The sequence below is a fragment of the Asparagus officinalis genome, chromosome 6 (genome assembly GCF_001876935.1).
Source record: "Asparagus officinalis chromosome 6, Aspof.V1, whole genome shotgun sequence".
In the NCBI taxonomy this organism is placed as follows: domain Eukaryota; kingdom Viridiplantae; phylum Streptophyta; class Magnoliopsida; order Asparagales; family Asparagaceae; genus Asparagus; species Asparagus officinalis.
In genome coordinates this window covers 9303209-9309550 of record NC_033799.1, presented here as the reverse complement: position 1 = coordinate 9309550, position 6342 = coordinate 9303209, and the positions used below count along the sequence as shown (strand labels likewise).

The window sequence follows — 6342 nt, the reverse complement described above, 5'->3', positions numbered from 1 at the left end:
AAATCTTTGAATATGAAAACAATTTTTGGTCAATTCTTTTGTTTTCATGATTTTTGGTTTTGATTGTCATGAGAGGTTTGTGTTTATATAACCCCCCCGCCCCCCCCCCCCGGATTTATTGAGTGTTTATTTTCCAAATCATGTTTACCGGGTGCTAAAATCTACTTTCCTTAATAACTAAAGGAAAACCTTAAAGTGAACAGTAAACATTTTTATTATCCACGTATTTATCTTCAATTAAACGATTCCCCACGTTCTCTCTCTACGTTTCTCGATTCTTATTTGGGAAAAACCACCCCAGCCCATGCCTCTCTCTCTCTCTCACCCTTCTCTCTTCTTACCTCTTCCCCTCTTTCTTCTCTCCTCCGAATCCTCAACAAAAACCCTAAAAATGCGATCTTTAGCGCCCATGTATTATCTTTTGGATCCCTTCTCTTCCTATTTTTTTGACTTTTCAAATTACCCACGAAATTAAACCAAAAATGAAGGATAAATCTCCAAAGCTCCGATACGCAATGGTCTGCTCCTCGAAACAGAATCGGAGCATGGAAGCCCACTCCCTCCTCTCGCGCCATGGCTTCGACGCCTCCTCCTACGGCACTGGGGCACACGTTAGGATCCCGGGTCCATCGTACCGCGAGCCCAACATCTACGAATTTGGAACCCCTTATCACAAGATGTACGATGACCTCCTCCGCAAGAACCCTGAATTGTGAGTGGAAAGCCGATTTTGCCCTTTTCATTTTCTTCATATCTACTGTTTTTTCCATTGTAAAGTTAGGACTTTTGTGGAGTTTTTTTAGGTACAAGCGCAATAGGATCTTGCCGATGTTGAAGAGGAATATGAGTGTGAAGCTAGCGCCTCAGCGCTGGTAGGATAATGCTGCTGATGGCCCCTTTGATGTTGTTCTCAGTTTCGAAGATAGGGTTTTCGATGCGATCGTTGATGGTAATTGGGTTTTTGTTTTTGTGTTTTTTTAGTTTTTTTTTAAAGCTGATATTCTGCGATTGGGTTTTAAATTTGATTGATTTATATGAGTTTTAATTTGGAGTTTTTATTTGAATTAATGTGCAATTCCGGGCTTTGATAGTTTTTAGAACTTGCTCTCGTGAGATAATGACAATTACAATTTCAGATTTTATAATCATGCCTAAGGGTATTAGCTAAATTTGGGTTGAAAAGATGCCTAGAGATGTAACCGTCTACAACTGAGCCCTTATGAATATTTGGTTGGCAATTTATAGTTTTGCTTCAATTTGCTTTGATGGATGGTAATTTATATGGAAGATTGATGAAGATTCTAGCAGATACCTATTCTCTTTTAGGGAATGGAATAAATTTTTGATAAAAAAAATAAAACAGGAGATTTTGGTGGCTAACATAAATATAAGGCAGCAGACTAATGAAGAAATTTGGTGGCTAACATAAATATAAGGCAGCAGACTAATGAAGAAAATAATAGATAATAACAGATAACACGTTGTAGAAATGGGATCTTAGGAGACAAGAAAAATAAGCATGGAGATATAAATTGAAATTTCATAAATATAAAAGAAAGACTTAAATCATTTCTAGAAATTGTCAAGTGCCAACACACCGATTTTGTAGTATTAGTTAGTAAGGAAGTATTGTTTTTGTTCTGTTTCGAACCTCCGACAGCTTATGCATGATGTACGCCATGCAATGTCAGTGAAAAGCCTTGCTTACTTTCAAAACAAATTGATGGAAGTTGGTACTTTTTTGTTGTCTCCTTCTAAACATGAATAATGCTAACTGAATTATTAATTTTTCGGTACACATGATCAAAATATTTTCCAAGAATAAATACACATAATGCTTATATATCTTAGGACAAAAATAATGTATGTGGAAACACTTAAATGGTAGAACCATGTAATGTACGTGTGATACTCAATAGGAAATTTATGTATTCATGTTCCAAAAAGTTAAATGATATATTTTGCATTCTTTATTAAAAAAACGCCCTCAGATTTATATGAGAACATTCCTACTCATATTTAACTTTCAACTAGGTGTTGTTTTTGCTAAGTGTTTAGCTTACAATTGGCATGAGTTTAGCTTAAGCACAAATATCCTCTGCATTTCATATTGATCCATTTAACAATAGCTTTATTTTATATGCAAAGAAATTTGTTCAAACATATTGTTTAATATGCTTTATCATTTTAATTGTACAATAATAATATGTAATTAAAACTAAGATGAGGGATGTTTCAAGTGTAATGGTAAAAAAGAGGCGAGGGCCGTGCTTGGCACGGGGTACAAATGTCCTCTTCAAAATTTCGACTTTTTCATATAATAAACTGAATTCTTAGTCTCGAAGGGTTTCGATCTTTAGCGTAAGGGTTTTGAAGCAGGGGACTCTTAGAATATACAATAAAAGTATCGGTTCTTTAATTTATTTCTCTCTTTGATATTTCGTGGTGATTGCCATTTTTCTATCTGGGTGTTCACGGTGATCAGTTTTCATAGTGAAAATCTTCGAGGTTTGCGATTTGATTTTTTTTGTAGATTTTGTATTCGCTTTCATCTCTCGAGATCATGGTGGAAACGAGGGCTTCTTCTGAATGGTCTCTTCTTTCAACCTCCTCTTCATCAACTGTCTTCAAGCCCAAACGATCCAAAGATAAACAGTTACAAAAATTGAACATGTTACAAAAATTGAAGAATCCATGTCTCTGCCGGTGTCCGATCCTCCGCCGAGGGGCGGCGAAAGCGGTGACGATACCGCAGTCGCCAAGGGATCGATGATGACCAAGAGAGGAGCCTACGCCGCCCTATCCTACATGACCTGCGCCGGTCAGTACTCTCTTTTATTTTAATTTCACTCGGCCCTCGGTTAATTTCTTCAAATTGTATATTCAATCTGTTCCAAAGTTCCAATCTATTTTGTTTATTCCTTGGTTTTTCTATATAAAGGCTGCAACTTTAATTCTTGAGGAGATTAATTGGGCATGTCCTGTAGTCTTCTGTATGCCCCGGGGTTTTTTTCCATAACCCTAAAACCCTTTCCCAATTTCGAAGCTCCTCAACTAGAGAAACCATCTTCCACCTTCCATTTTTTTTTAGGATTTCTGCAATCAAAAAAAAAAAGAGCGCAAAATGGCCTCCACCGAATCCGATCACCATCCTCCGTGGTCACCGCGCCTCCTTCATGGACGCATGCTTCCACTCCTCGAGACCTCTTCTCTTCACTGGGTAAATCATTATCTAATCCAATCTCAATTCGATTCAGTCTCTCTTTCTTTTTCTTCTTTTTTCCCCCTCAGAAAAACCCTACTTTGTTGCTTCCAGCGCTGCCGATGGAGAACTTCAAGTTTGGGATACGGTGCAGCATCGAACACTGTCCTCGACTTGGTACTCAATCCTCTTCTCAATTGCTTTGATTTTCTTGATGGTTTTTTTATGGTTAATTGCACTTTAACACCCCAAAGTTTAATCTTTTTTGAATTTTGGTGATACCCTGAAGTTCTATTTTAATAAATTGATACCCCCATAGTAGAAAATAGTTGGCGTTGATTTTATTAAAGGATATCAACAAAGTGAATGAGAAAAAAAATTTCTTAGCACATTGATGTTTTTTTTGAGTTTGAAGAAAGTGAGGAACTTTGATGTATCAAATTGTCAAACTAATCTCAATTTGGCAGCTTTTGGGGTATTGAAGTGCAAAAGGCCCTTTTAATTATATAACCCCCAAATCGACAGTGTTTGTAAGTTTACCCTAAGTCTGGACAAGTTTTAATTTACTCCTCAATTCAACTACATTGAGTTAGAATACACAGTCTTTAGTTTGTTCCCGAAGAACTTCTCTTGCCGCTCTTTTGCGATAAGCAGATAACCTTTCATGATTTGTATTTCGTTTGGTTAAGGGCATATGTCTCATGTTTGTTAGATTTTGTGTTGAAATTGTACCCCCTTTTTTTTGGTTAGGGCTCATGGTAGAGCTTCTGGCGTGTATTCTATTGCTATCAATTCTTCTACTGGGGACAGAGTTGTCAGGTGCACAAATTGATTTATTCCCTTATTGTATTTTAGGTGTGGGTAGGGAATTATTTATGTGACTTCTTTGAGAAAAATTTGTGCACCTGCTTAAGTATTTCCCTTATTGTTGAACATTAATTAGCTTTTTTATTCATTCAAGATTTGACCTTTGCTGCTCTGGATGTATTTCACAATACTTCTGGTTATGTTCAACAGAGCAGCTCTGTCTTCATACAGTTTCCCTTGTGCTAATGTTATTACTCTCTTACAGGTATGCTATTTTCTCTCTGTGATGCCTGCTTTGTCTGATATATGCTATTAATGTATCTTATTTTTGTTCAGTTATTTCCAACTTTTGAAATAATTGTTATTCTCATGAGATGTAGACTGCAATATTTAAGCACTTCTTGATGCTTATGTAACTTCTATTTTAGATGAAACCATAAAATATACTATTGACTTCTTAATTTTAATAATTTATTGATTTTGAGCCTTTTATTTCTGGATATACAATTCTCGAAAGATAAGAGGAGGATTTCGAGATAACTGAATTCAGAGTTTTTACTTCTTGAAGAGAAAGGGAGCACACTTGCTAACTTTCATGTTCTCCCATGGTGATATAACACATCTCTGTACCATTATCTTCTCTTAAAGAAAAGGTTCAGCAAAGAGATCTTAAGGTGAGTAACGTGAGTTTGCCTTTGTCATGGTCAGCTAGGTTGTGGCCTCCTACGCACTAGATACTTCATATAGTTTCACCTACTAGAATTTGTGTGATCTATCTTACCCTTTGAAGGAAATATGTTTTTAATGTTTGACAAAGAGGTTTTCATCTCAGTTTTTGGTATAACTATAAAGTATTTATCGAATCAAACTTGATCAAATATTTGGACAAATAATAACCAAACTGTTCATTAATCATGCCATTGATTATTCTAAATTTATGTAGATGTGAAAGTAAACTGTTTTATGTTTACTGAATTGAGTCACATGATCAAACATGGATATGACTATCATCATAGTTCCAGGCTTTTTCCATTGAAACGGGCAAGAAAGAATAACCTTTTTTATGTCAGGTAAGTTTTGGCTGATGGAAGTTTTTGTGAAAGCATCTTTACATGAGAATTTGTCTCCTTTTTGGTTTGATCCACCATGATTTTTCTGCATAAGTTTGGTGGTAGAAGTTCCAATGTGACTGGCACCTGAAACATTAACGTGTTTTTGTCATGTTTATGCACGCATTTCACATTTCAAAGTGGTCATCCAGCAGCTGAAAGCTCAAGCAGAGGAGGAATCCAGACAGAAGGATGCAAATGACAAACCTACAAGTATATCATAGGAGACTGCTAATGCAAATAAGGTCCCTTATCGTACTCTTTCAATCAAACTCGAACTCTTATATTTTTCATCAAGGAATGTTCCATGAGCTTGAAATAAGACAAGGGTAAATTAACAAACTCGAACTCTTATATTTTCATCAAGGAATGTTCCATGAGCATGAAATAATACAAGGGTAATTTAACAACCCCCCCCCAACAAAAAAAATACTTAAATTCTATTAAAAAGATCGAATAGCCCTAAATAATAAAACATCTTCTGAATGCTTTGACAGTATATAGTATCTGAATGCTTTGAGAAAAAAATAAGTTTTAAGGTATTATTTATAGTCTTAAATAATGTCTGTTTCTGGATGTACATTATTTGAGGACTTTTCTTTTATCCAAAATAATGGAGGAGTCGATGTACTTTATTTCCCAACTTACGAGTTGCCAAAATTGCAAGGCTGTAATGTTGTTATCGTTGAATAATGTTTTGTCATTTCCTCATCATTCTAATTCAACTTTATTTAGAGAGCTAACTTTTGTTCAATTGATTCTTAAAGTATAAGATAATTATAAGATAAATTTCACGTGACAAACCACAAAAATGTTGTGGGAAAAAATTGCGCACAAAAATAAACTATAAGGATGTCGTGCTTAGCACGGGATGAATACTAGTGTTTATATGTGTTAAAACAAGCTTAAGAGTTTGATATATTTTCCTCTCTTGCCTTATATGGTTTACTTTTATGGATTTAATTTGATTTATGATTTCATTTGAGTGATTTGTTTTCATTTGAAAACTTTTTACATGATTCTCATGTTTTTTTTCTTTTGATTTCATAAATCTACTTTTATACATGGTTTTTATGTTTGTATAATGAGACACATATCAATATGTGTTCTAATTGTCTTTTTGTATATGAGTTATACCTAGCATGTTTTTTTATATCTATGTTTGCTCACATATGTATGCATTAGTATTCATTGCATATATTCATTAAGGTATTTTAATAGGGG

General features: G+C 35.0%; 1 long non-coding RNA gene across 1 annotated transcript; it reads left to right on the top strand.

The window, feature by feature from the left end:
- On the top strand, window positions 624-2587 carry LOC109844321. The gene is made up of 3 exons (XR_002247986.1): window positions 624-712; window positions 804-949; window positions 2534-2587. It is a non-coding gene; the product is annotated as an uncharacterized LOC109844321 (long non-coding RNA).